The sequence below is a fragment of the Balaenoptera borealis genome (assembly GCF_965194805.1).
Source record: "Balaenoptera borealis genome assembly, chromosome: 11".
NCBI classification, from domain to species: domain Eukaryota; kingdom Metazoa; phylum Chordata; class Mammalia; order Artiodactyla; family Balaenopteridae; genus Balaenoptera; species Balaenoptera borealis.
The window spans coordinates 106,110,071-106,123,928 of record NC_138868.1 but is presented as its reverse complement, the minus strand read 5'-3'; the positions used below and the strand labels follow the sequence as shown (position 1 = coordinate 106,123,928).

At 37.6% G+C, this 13,858-nt stretch overlaps 1 long non-coding RNA gene across 1 annotated transcript; it reads right to left on the bottom strand.

Annotated features, from left to right (window-relative positions):
- Positions 1-7,833: 7,833 nt before the first annotated feature.
- LOC309605167 lies at positions 7,834-13,643 on the bottom strand. The gene is made up of 2 exons (XR_014231267.1): positions 13,537-13,643; positions 7,834-13,284 (listed from the first exon to the last, which is right to left on the bottom strand). It is a non-coding gene; the product is annotated as an uncharacterized lncRNA (long non-coding RNA).
- Positions 13,644-13,858: the final 215 nt, after the last annotated feature.

The following is a 13,858-nucleotide window of genomic DNA, read 5'->3' as shown; positions in this document are numbered from 1 at the left end:
ATACATTGAATTTCCCTGGAATGCAACTATTATGTAAATCAAAGAAATATTGTCATTAGTTTTGTTCAAAAGTTTCAAAAATAATTATTTGCCATTTTGGAAAGTTATACTGCTGACACCCCATGATGCCTGAAATAATTGAACCACCTACAACATACCTATATCCTTTTGTACTTGGAGTGATTGCTTTTAGACTACTTTGAGATATAGAAGCAAGCATCTCTTTTTAAGTCACTAATGTGGTTATACCTGAGTATTTACATATTAACAATACTTATTCTTTTGTTATAAGATTATTTTTATTTTTTTCTTCTGTATCATAGTTACTATATTCTTATATATTAGTTTTCTTTTATTTCTGCTTTATGTCATTTCTAAGACTTTCAGGTATTGATGGATTTTCCCTACTGCTGCTTCTTTCTGGAAAGTCCTTCCTCTCTATCTATGCTGGGAACTATGATAAAGCCTGCATCTGTGCACGTGAATGACTGCATTTCACAAGTATAAAGGGATCTTACAAACTATCTGTGACAAAAAGGATGTGTTGTGGAATTCCCTGGTGTTCAGTGGTTAGGACTCCGTGCTTCCACTTCAGGGAGCACGGGTTCCATGCCTGGTCAGGGAACTAAGATCCTGTATGCCGCACAGCACAGCCAAATAAAATAAAATAAAATTGACTTCCTTAAAATCAGTTTCTTCAAAAAGAAAAAAACCATGTTGGGTTGTATAGGGTTGAAAGTCTGTGTACCACGCTGCACTCTCAGAGCTGTATCTTCCAGTTCCTCAGCACTCATGACAGGAGGCCTCTAGCCTGGCTCCTGGGAAACTCTCAGGGGACAAGGACAGATGATCAATGAGACACACAGTTAATGAACCACACAATGGGAATTATCCAAACCATAAGGCTGGGCTGACCTTGTGGGTTTTTGCTTTTGCTCCATTGATTTCAGCTTTAAGTAAATCTAAAAATGGCAAAATTAGCATTTCTACTATCATTCTTCAAAGACATAAATAAAACGAACAGTTCACCCCTCCTCTGTTCTCTGAGTTGAGCACAGTTTATTTTTCAGTTCTTTTCTTCAACACCCCGTCCACTCCTCTCTTGTCAGCCCTGCTTTGAAAATAGTGCTTGATGATATTTTTACTTTCCTTTGTCATCAATTATAATTCAACAGCAGATGCCACAGCCCTCCTTATTTGTTTAAATGGGCACCAGTAATTTGATAATGGATCTTCCGGGGTTCACCTTTTTTTCAGTGTCATATTTGGGTGCTTTATTTCTCCTGTTTATGCACTGAAAGCCCAATGAACTTTCCCTAACAAATTAATTCAGGACTGCAGATTTGAAGTGTATTCAGAATGTACTTTGTTAAGCAAGGCTTAGAAAGCTCTCAAATCCTTTTTAGTCATTTGAGGTAACGTTGCCCATTTAGAAAACCTGGGGCTCAAGAAAGAAGGTTAATCCAAGGCCAGGAAGATTTGAAATGAACTGAAACAAGCATACAGACCATTCACACCAAGACAACAAAAACATGAAAGTTAACCACCAGGTGGCCACAGAAGAAAATAGCACATTCAAAATGAATTGTTGGCAAATCCAGTTACTCAGATCCAGAGCAAGCAGAGATTTTCTATATCTAGTTGGTTAAAGTTTTAAAAATATTTATTCTTGTGCCTGAAATGTAGACTTAGAAATCTGGCTATTCAAATGCACCAGCACAGGAGAACTTTTAGAAGTCATAATAAGGAAAGCACAAGAGTGTGTTATGTGTGTGCGCATGCATGTGTTCATGTATGTCTATGTGTTGTGTGTGTGAATGTGGGTAGGTATGTGTGTGTGCACGCATACATGTATATTTGTATATTATAGCAACTAAAGGAATTTGGCTTCTCATCATATCAAAACTGATTGCATGTTTTATAAGTTTTTTTCTCAAATTATTGCTTCTGTTTAAGGACTAAAATAGTGTTATTTCTTACTTCAGGACCTTTGCACATACATTCCTCCTATCTAAAATGAAATGACAGTCATTCTTTAGATGGCTAATCCCTACCCATTATTCAGGTTTTAGCAAAGCTATAAATTTCTCAGAGAGACCTTTCTTAATTCCCATATCTAAAGTATAATGCCCTTTTTATGCTCTTTTGTACTAATTTTTATTTTCCTTTAGCACTCTTAAAGTAATTTGTGATACTTTATGTATTTGATCGTTTGTTAAATGTCACTTTCTCCCACAAAACTGCAGACTGCACTGGGATGGGTACTTTATCTGTTTTATTTACCACTACCTCCCCATCACCTACAAACATCTAAAAAACAGTGTTTGTGGACACATAAATGTAGGAGATCCCCAGGAATTAGGAATGGGAAAATGGGAATGAATGTAAAAAAATATTTTAATGATAGATAATTCTTTAACTTCCACGTTTCCTCTTTTTAAATTTCTTCCTGAATATATTCAAGTTCAAATACATAGGAAGTGATACTGTGATATGACAGTTTGTTTTTTTGTTTGTTTGATCTTCTTTGTGGATGTTATTATTTCCTGAGTTTCTTCACCTAGCAGCCCAATTGTGCATCCTATTAGCAACTTTCTAAACAATGATACATGTTTTCACTGAGGTTGCCTGGGTAGAAGGATCAGAGATTATTTTTCATAGATTCCTGCAATTCTTTCAATACAGATAACAAAGAAGTAAACATTTAAGCAACAAATAAATGTGAGCCCCATTAAATATCTTAATACTTTTACATGTATGGGACCACATTTGTCAACCAGGGTTAATTGATCTTTGAGACAGAGTTCCTTTCTGTGGAGTGACTTTTTTTTTCAAGAGAGGGAGAGAGTTTGTGAGAGAGAAAATGTCATCTCCAGAGCCTTATTACTACATGTGGACCCTAATGAACATGGATTCAATTCCCATTTCCATTACTTCTTTGCCTGGGACTATGGATCAACTATTCAGTTCTCCAATTCTTTCAACTGTAAAATCAGGAAAAGCCTGGGTTGATCCAAACAACTACCAACTCCACTTCGTAACCTGAGCTGCTAAGAACCGCTAGAGAAAAATAATTTAGACTGGGGTTGTTATCAACAAAACAACTCAACACAACATTTCCTCCTTTCTTCTTCCCAAGAGCAAATTTTCTAAGTCTTTACCAAACTCTAATCATAAAGTATTGGTCAGTGCTCTTAGTTGACAACAACAGAAAACACTGCCTAATTTAAGTAGATAAACTGTTAAGTCTAAAAATAGTTCATGGAATCATTGGGAGGGCTGGAGAACAGATTCTAGGCCAGGGTTCCAGGAAAAACTCTGAGAGCCTCATGGTGGACCTAGCCCACCAAAGGTGGTGCTGCCTTTTCCTTGATCCGGGAGCTTTCAAATCATAAATTTATAATCTCGGCTGAGCTCAGAACAGGGTTGCTTCTGCTGTAAGCTGTGTGGGGAAACTGGACGTTTTTTGTCCTGTTTCTTTCCCCACATAACTCTGTTCCAAATCACATTTCATAGTACCTCTGACTTAAACACCTAAAACACAGGTCCAGATCCTAATAGCAAGGGAAACTGGAGATGTAGTTTTGGGTGGGAGTTCTACATTGCTAAAGCAGATTTACTCTATGAGAAACTATCAAAATGCGGGAAAAGCCTTCAAAATGTGGAAGCTTGCCACAAATGACACAAGTCCCAAATACTTGCTGTACCAATTGTCTTGTAGTCAATATGTCACCATCACCGCTCCCTTCACAGATGTCCACCAAATTGCAGACAGGGAACTACATTTCCCAGACTCCCTTTTCCTCTGTAGTTCTGGCCTCTTAGTATCTGCCAGTAAGAGGCACTCGTGTGAGGGGAGTGAGTAGAGGGGAAGGAGAAGCCGTCATTCCCTGGAGGTAGTTGCTGTGAGATGCGCAGTTAGACATAGGATTTGCAGCAATTTCATAACCACTCACTTTACTCGTGTGGACCAAGATATTTGGTCAGCTCTTCTCAAAATGTTTTTGAGACTTCTAGCAGTTTCCATGCTTGCTCTTGGAATTCTGTTTTGTAGCTGATGGCTGATATTTTCCGTGTTGGCTACCTGACCTCCATTTTCTCAGCATTTCCAACATTTGTGTAAACCACTAATATTCCTGAAGTAAAACCCTTCACTCTTGGAACGAATAAAGGGGTTTTTGTTTTCCCAGCTGAACCTGATACATTATCATTCCACTATCTCATCCCCACCCCCAACAATTTCAAAAATGCACAACAAAGAGCCTCATTTCCCACTTATCAGAAAAGAAAACAGAGCCTTTATGGAAAAATTCTTGACCTCGTATTGATTACCATAAGCACATTCATACTCCATTGCAGCTCATTCCTTTCTATCACAAAGGATGAGGGATTTCTCTTCCCGTTGAAGGTTAATTCTTCCATTAATCTGTGATCTTCCAGATCCCCCTTTCTTTCTTCTGTATCTCCATTGTTTGTCTTTCTGCCTGGGATGTTCTACCTCTGCCTCGCTGGTTGCTTTTTATATCATACAAACATATAAATGTATCTCCGTATGAAACTGAAGCCCACGGACAACACACCACGTGCATCAAGATGGATAAATCATACTTTGAAAATAGCTCAAAACTTTAATGTCTTACAACAAAGATTTACTTTGCACCCACTCCACATGTCCATTGCTAGCAGTCCCAAAGCTCTACTCATCCTAGTCCTTCAGAGACTGAGCCTGACAGGGCACCATCATTTTAACAAAAGGTCTCAAGTTTTAATGTTGCAGACAAAGAGAGTATGAAGATTCGAGCACCAATTCTAAATGATTCTGTACAGAAGTAGCACACCACGGGCTTCCCTGGTGGCACAGTGGTTGAGAATCCGCCTGCCAATGCAGGGGACATGGGTTTGAGCCCTGGTCTGGGAAGATCCCACATGCCGCGGAGCAACTAGGCCCGTGAGCCACAACTACTGAGCCTGCGCGTCTGGAGCCTGTGCTCCGCAACAAGAGAGGCCGCGATAGTGACAGGCCCGCGCACCGCGATGAAGAGTGGCCCCCGCTTGCCGCAACTAGACAAAGCCCTCGCACAGAAACGAAGACCCAACACAGCCAAAAATAAATAAATAAATTAATTTAAAAAAAAAGAAGTAGCACGCCACTTTTTATGACCAGAGAATTCACACGTCCATGTCCATATTCAGGGGGAATCAGACAGGGCTCTCTGATTCTGGGCCTGGAATGAGAGGGGTTTTCAAATTATTGGTGAGTGCTACTGAGCTTCCAAAATGCACACGCCTTTTTCACCCCTACACAGGGGTCCCTCACACTTCATAGTCAAATTGCTTCAAACAGTGATCTGCATTTTATCATCTGTGTTTCCTTCCCAACAAACGACTGTCTAGTTTTCTCTGGAGGCAGAATTCTAGTCGCTGATAATTTCCTTTGAGGATTTTTAAAGGATTGTTCCACTGTGCTCTAGAATCCAGTGATGCAGTTGAGAAATCTGATGCTATTCTGATTCTTGATCTGTAGTATATAATTTTTTTCTCTGCATTTTTAAAGGTTATTTTCTTTATTCCTAGTGTCCTACTATTTTGTGATACAGGTTTTACTTTTATAGTTTTTCTTTTTTAATGATGTGGGTCCTTTTTAAAATTTATTGTTTTGGGCACTTGGTTGCCCCTTTCAAGTTGGATTTTTAAAAATTATTGGATAATTTTATTCTCCCTGTTTTCTTAATTCTCTGGTTGTCTGGAATTCCTATTAATCTAAGACTGATGCTTTAATTTAATTCCCTTTCTTCTTTTATAACTTCAACGCTGTCTTTTTATTCAGTTTTACGAGAAAGTTGCTTTATCTTTCCACACTTCTGTGAAGATTTAATATCTTTCATATTCTTCATTTCCAAGATTATTTATTCTATTAATGCTCCTTTTATAGCATTTGTTCTGATTTTATGACTGCCCTCTTTTCTTTTACATTTTGGAGGATATTCATGGGTACATTAGTGATTCTGGTGAAGTTTTCTTTTACTCTCTAGACCTTTTCATCCAATTTTTTTTCTGTACATTTTCTTTGCTTTTTGACCTTTATATTAGAAGTCATCTTTAAAATTTTATTTTAATCTTGGTTGTTAATTCCCTTAAAAGGGAAATGTTAAAATGTTTTTAGGAAGTTCTGTATGCACAGGCTGGTCTTGACAAGAGGTAGACTTCATTGTGGAATGCTTAGGTAGGAATCTTAAAATTTTCTTAGGAAAACCACTGACTGTAAATAATGATAAATCTTTTCTCTTATGGTCATCATTTCACCATGAGAAGTAGTCGGATATCCTGCCTTGCTTGTGTAACTCTGGTTGTCAGTGTTCTGGAAGTCTACTTTAGTTACCTATTGCTACGTAAATCAGCCCCCAAATCAGTGACTTAAAATAACATTTATCATCTCACAGTTTCTGTGGTCAGGAATGTGGGTGCAGCTTATCTAGGACTTCTGGCTCTGGGTCTCTAACAAGTAGGTTGAACAACCATCCCAGTTTGCCCAGCACTCTCCTCCTAGTCTTAGCCATAAAAGCCCTTTATCCCAGGAAACCCCTCGGTCCTGGGGAAACTAGGACATCTGGTCACCCTACGAGTCTGCAGTCATCATGGAGCTTAATTGGGGAGGCTCTTTCTAACTCACTCACAAGGTTGTTGGTGGGATTCAGTCCCTCACAGTCTGCTGGACAGAGGCCTCCCTTACTTTCTTTCTAAGTGGACCTCTCCATGGAGCTTGCTGCCTTAGACTGAGTGAACAGGAAGTCAAGAAAGAGCCTGCTAGAGTGCCAGCAAGACACAGTAACAGTTCTTGTCACTTAATGATGGAAAGGACATCCCTTCACTTTGCCACATTCTATTTATTAGAAGCCAGTCTCCAGGCCCAGCCCACATGAGACAGACTGGGATCTGGGACCGGGACCCTTGCTGCAGCGCTTGCACCTGGATAAACATCTCCAGCAACAAAATACACAGAAACTCTAAGGGACTAAAAATCACTGCATGATGCACAATTGGGGCAAATCATGAACGATAAGATACAAAAAGACCAAAAACCCAACTGCCACTTCTGAGGAGCAGGGAGCAAAAGCAGGATATTACAAATGCCTCCTGCACTCAACACCACCAAAGTGCGTGGGCAGACCACGTAAGCACCCCCTCCAGCCCGACCCCTGGACCTGCCCCTACCCTCACCCCAAATAAGGAACCAGCTTGCCTCCCGTCAGGGAGTGAGCAAGGGAAACTGTTACTTGTTCTCGCTCCCTCCTGTTGCAGCAGGGACCCCAATAAAGACTTTTCTGAGTTTCTTGTCTGGCCTCTTCTCACTTTCTATCGATTAAGGAGGCCAAGAGCCCTGGGTGGTAGCATACACACCAGGGAGGGAGTGACCCATGAGAGTTTGGGTACAGGAAAGGGGAAATATTGAATGCTACATCAGAAGCTGCCCACTGAAGAGTGTATCTAATAAGGGAATGGAACTGCAAGGGGAAGGGACTCATGGGAGACTGTCACTAAATTCGTATGATTTCAATCACTGTCCCCAGAACACTCTCTCTAATTCAACTCCTTTTTCAGAGAGTGAAATGCCTGTACTCTGCAGAGGGCAGGGATGTGGTGTCATCGGCTGTGTGGGGTGGGAGACGAGATGCAGGAGTAAAATGCATCTTATACAGGTTTCCAAACAACCCTCCTGTTCCTTGTCCCGACAGTCACCCTAACTTCTAACCTGCTTCATCCTTCACCTCTTGGGTCTTTCCAGGGTTCTCAAACACAAGTTGGCCTGCCTATTTCCAATGCCTATTCCAATACCTATAAGGTGTGTTAATTTTCTCTCATCTGCATACATGTAATCCCATCCTTTGTCTTTATTGTTTTCTATCTTATTAACTTTTCCTGTGACCTTATGCTTTTTATAAAACACGACGTTTTAAGTGGAGATGTGGTGAACACCTGTTTAATCCTCTAGGTTAAATCAGAATCCCTATGATTTTCTTCAAATCTCTGTGAGGCATCCTCTTTCCAACTCCCATGGTCATAGTTTGATTTATGCATCTCTAGTGCCTGGTTTAGTCACTAACACGTAATAGATATTTTAAAATAAATAATTGGATGGAACAAAATCAACATGACTCTCTTGAACATAATGTGACCCAAAGTAATCAAGAAGAAGTTTTGACATAATAAACAAACACACAAGCAAATCAAAAAATGTCACCGATATATTGTCCTCAAGTCTTAAGAAGAAAAATAGGCAGGACATGAGAAACTCCGTAGAATGTTAGATCTGAGAAACCACAGATGTTTGTCTGTTTTGTGCACTTTTGGATCCCCCATATCAAGAACACTGACTGCCATATAGTAGGTGCTCAATAAATGTCTTTATTTTTTTGTGCATGGATGTGCAGTGACAGGAGTACACTGTAAAATCAGAAGATTTGGCTGTGGAGTGAAAACAGCTGGATTACTTCAAGCAAGGTAGCCATTACACTTAGCCTTTTTTTTTTTTTTTTTTTTTTTTAGCTCTAAAACATTGACTCTGATATTTGCCCAAGGATATGTATTCTTTAGAGTATGAAATTGTATCACATTTTTTGAATGTGATCGTTGTTGCTCTGTGGACATTCTGGGATAAAGTATGTCAGTGAATGTGTACAAATTCCAGTGCCTAGTATTTTCTTAAAATATTTTTTCCTCTCCTAATGAACAAAGATTTCATTCAAAAAATTTGATACTATTTCATACTTTGTTACTGAATACAAATTCCAAATACTTCAGATTATGTCTTATTTTAAGTCAGGCATGGGTAACAAACCTTTTCTCTCTCTAAGGATTGGGTATGTGTGCAGTTGGGGAGAGGGAGTAATCACTTATAAGGATTTTAATGGTAACATGCCATGTAGCAGTGGGAGATTCCCTCATGCTGGCTAGAAGGTTGCAGAGAAACATATTCTTTCCCTGGAATAAACTGTGATTTTCTTGTCATTAGAGTCGATCATCTCTTGTTACCCATTTAGGAGACACGGTGCTCCCTGTATCCAAGACCCTGATGCAATTCTGCTGCCCTCCCTACATCCCTCCACACTGACCACTTGCTGACCTCAGCCATATAAGTCAAAGTTGGAGCTAATAAAAGCTGGCAGATACCTAAACTCTTAATTGAATCTCTAGGTTTTTATTGACTTTTCCCCCTTTGTCCTTCCTCCCTTCTTCTTTCTATCTCTCTTGTTTTAGAAAGAAATTTTGTTGTTGTTGTTTTCTTGTTTTATTTTGTTTTTTTAGTGAATACAAAATATTTAGGTGTCTGGCATCCCCAGAGTGGTAGTGACTGCACGATGCATTAGCTTGAAAGTTCATTCCCAGCTTAATAGGCCTGAAGAGAAATGGATGCACTTTGGCTAAACCAGGAAAGCTGATTGCCACCTACAGAACTAATCCATCTTCATAACAGATGGATGTCAAGGATATTCAAGAGCAGATACACCCAAGGTCATGCCAATTAGTTGTGGAGAAAAGCTTGACTAGAAGGTAATTTGAGATATAAACAGCCTTCATTTCCCAAGCCTAGACTCATAATGAACACCTTACATAGGTGAAAGGCTTTGGAAAGACATCCACCCTCTTCCAGGGTGTGAGGGAACCTGGTGATGAGTTCTTCATAAAATGATGTATCCATTTGGAGGAATTATCAGCACAGAGGGAACTTACAGACATGACACTCTCTCTTTAATTCTTTTGCTGCTTTTTTTTTTTTTTCTTTACTTGCCTTGTCAGACTCAACTTGATGCCAAAAGACAGATGTTAATTCTTCCTAATGCTCAAAATGGAAACTATGGATGATAAAATGAAAGGCATTAAACAGTTAGCATATATTTAGTCCCAAGACTGGGATGATGTTAAGCTCTAGAGGAAGTTGTATGTACTACCTCTTCAACAATCTCCTTTTAAAATTGAATACCAGTATCCAGAGTTCACAGGCAGCATCCCACATATATGAATTCTCATCTCACAGAAGGCAGTAGTTGCACAGATCCTTAGTTCATACGATCTAACTTTTGGAAACTACTGATCCAACTTTGTCAGATAGTTTCCAACAATTAGCGGTGAGTAGTAATATATGCATGTCATCAGTAGGATATGTGATCACTTCTATTTAAAACTTTCATTTACTTATTCAGTATAAACAGGCTAGTAACATCATCAGGTGATGTTGCCCACTGGCTTTACTAATGGTCAAGTTTGGTTGCATCTTGGTTTCTGAGTAGCCAAGCCTGTGCCACATAGAGAAGCATATTCTGGACCAGGTTAAGGCCCCAAGGGTCCTTGATTTCCCTGGTGTCATCTCAGACTAAGTGGGTAAATTTGTCCAGGGGAGAAGATCACAGCAAGTAGAATAAATCAGAGTAATTCTTTAAGTCCACGAACATAAAGTTTTGCAGGGGCAACATTATCGGCAAGAACCTTTGTCATTGCCACCTTTTGTAGACGGCCCCCTGCTGTGTCTATAGCCCAACTTGTGCTTAGGTTTTTCCATTTTGCTGGGAGCTCTGTTAGGCTAATTTAATATTTTAAAACTCTGTCACCACTGTTCTTATTTAATAAATAACTAATCAGTTCTGCAGTCTGTTGTGCCCTGCTGTTGCTAGCAAAGCTAAAATTGGACATTTTGATTAATTTTTCTGTCTTTGAGCAGTATGTTCTGATAATTTCTAATATACTGACCCTACAATATTTGAATGCACGTTCTGAGTCTAATGTTGTTCCTCGTGGCAGGTGTTAAGTTACGGAGACAATACATTTCCAGGATGAAAGTGTCATCAGTGTATAACAAGCATGTTAAGACTTTTGCAAAGCCCAGAGAATGGATATCCAGAGCATATGACATTGGGAATATTTCCCTGAATAAATGCCTCAACAATAAAACATGCTATAGAATTTCAGGAAGATTTTCCTAGTGGAAACAACTTCAAAATGTACTGCTATTCCTCTTATAGTCATAATCACTTCTGATACTCTCTACAAACTTCCATCACTTTCGAGTCAGTTATCCATTGATTCTTTTTTTCCATTTTGAATGTTATACATCATATATGGATGCCCTATCATAATCCTGTTATACCCCCATTTTCAGAATACCCAAAGTAACAGGAAAATATATATTTAATTGGTGTGGGGATTATAGTCATATTGAAAATAATAATCAATTTTTAAAGTTTGCTAAAGTTTTGCTGTGGTTCCTTTAGACATCCAACTGCACTACAGTCTTTAAACATATTTCTTTATGAAAATATAATATGGATTCAAATATTCAAAACACCTGCATTGCATAAAATGAAGTTATCTTTACAGAGTAATAATAATAATAATTTTTAGATAATAATAATAACAATGGATAACATCTATTTAAAGCATTGTGCATTAGCCTCTCTTGCAATGTTTTGCAATGCTGGAGGGTTCATTGGTTTACTCAAAATACTTGGTTGTTACATTGCCTATTGAGTGGCATTGAGTTTACCTTTTAATGAGGTGAAGACACATGGTACCATGTTGCACTAAGTGGAAGAACACAAATTCTTGCTTAGGTTTCCCTTGCCAGAAGAAAGATCATTGTTAGAAACTATTCAGTCTCTCTGCTTCAGTGAATGAGAGACACTGAAATGGGGGAAAGACACATCTCAGGTAATGGAAGACGTTGGACCATATAAGGCTTCAGAAGGATACTCTGAAATATGGTGTAGCACCAACCTTCAAGTAGTGTGTTCTTCAGTTATAAATGTCATGAACCCCTAGAGGAGTGACATATACCTCTAGACTGAAATGTACACACATACAAGGGGGTAAATAAGTTTAAGGAATACTGGCTGAAATAAATAGATTTATACCGCAGAACTTCTCATAGTTTTTAAGGTAGTATTGTGAATCTTCAAAAAGTTGATAGACAGTTAGCTTTTGTTTTATTTTACTTTAATTTTTTAAAAAAATGTTTAATTTTTATTGGGGTATAGTTGATTTAAAATGTGTTAGTTTCTGCTGTACAGCAAAGCGAAAAAGTTATGCATACACATATGCACTCTTTTTTAGATTCTTTTCCCGTATAGGTCATTACAGAGTATTGAGTAGAGTCCCCTGTGTTATACAGTAGATCTTCATTAGTTATCTATTTTATATATAGTAGTATGTATAGCTTTTGTTTTAAACCAGTCCCTCTCTCTCCTCTCTCTCTCTCTCTCTCTCTCTCTTTTTCTCCCTCTGTCTTTGCAGGGCAGAATGACTAATTTTTTGCAATCTTACTCTGGAAAATACTATTTTAGACCATTTGAGTGTTATTTACAATTAAACATACAATGAGGCTTATTAAACACCTGCTGGTTTACTTGTTTAGGATGATACTGCACCTTGCTAAAAAATAATAATCAAATAGCTGAAAATGAATAAGAGTGTAAAAGAGATTCTTTCTAATGAAATAGGCACTGGGCCTAGAAAAGCAAAAGAACAATATAAACCCTACCAACATTTGCTCGCAGAAATAATATCCAGCCTATTACCTCAGAGATTGTTATGAAGTCCACATATGATGGATTATATAAAAGAGATTTATCAATTTTTAAACAATAAGAAGATATTAATTATTCTTAGGCAATATCATATTAGCAATATTTGAAGTTGTAAGATCAGAGCTAAAATGCCAGCACTATCGATGATCCTGCAGGTGATCTGGTAAAACAATATTACATATTACACAGGATTGATACAAAAATTAAATGAGATGACAGATATGTACTTGATAAAACTTAAAACACCATAACAAAATTTCTCAAATTGAGGTTCATGGACATACACTCAAGGACGCACTCTGAGTTTTGTTTCATAATTTATTTCAATATATTCTTACAAAATTTACTTCTTATAGAATTTACAGAATTTATTTTTACTTTACAACACTACTTTACAATGCTAATTTTCTATCAGAAGACATTTTCAAAGTATAAGTCTTTATTTTCTCAAGTCCGTGTTTTTCATGTTGAAATTCATGGTTGTATTCTTGAAGTGTGTGATAAACAACTTTCTTTAAAATGGCTCTTGGAACACACAATTTTGAGAATCTCTGCCTTATAATTAATACATATATAAAGATATCAATTGAATTTTTAAGAGCACCTGATAAAGATGCTTGTAAACAGGGGAAATGGACCAACTTCCTCTATATCTCTTACACAACTTCACAAAAATATTGCTTAGAAATTTTACTCTAAGAAGTCATGCCTACATTACATGAAATTTCTAAAAATCTTATATTTGTATTTGTATGGAAATATGTATGGAAATATGTTAATATAAATGTTTCAGACATTGCATGAAATTTCTAAAAATCTTATATGTTCTGGTATAATGTTATAAGTAATAATCCTAGTTATTACTTTAAAATGTATATCTCAGAAATAACTAATTTTCTTGTCAACTGCATTATTATGAACTTTCATCAAATCTTTAAAAAAAAAAAAAAAGAATTCATGCCTAGGAGTTCACAGGATTGTTAAACATGCGACATCAGTAAAGTATTCACTATTCAGAAGAAAGATGTATGATAGGTCTGTAACATGGTAAGCTGCAAAGCTTAGGATGCTTTTAATTAAAAGTAATTAAATACTTTTAATTTAGAAAAAGTATTGAAGAAGTTAAGTACATGTTATGACTTTATATCATCACCAATGAGACAGTTAACATTTTTTTTACAAATTTTAAATCAACTGCCACATTGTGGCAATGTCATCCTTTGTTGAATGTCTGGGATGTCTCTGCTTTCAAAGCCCTGGAAAACACTTGCAGTTTGCCAGTC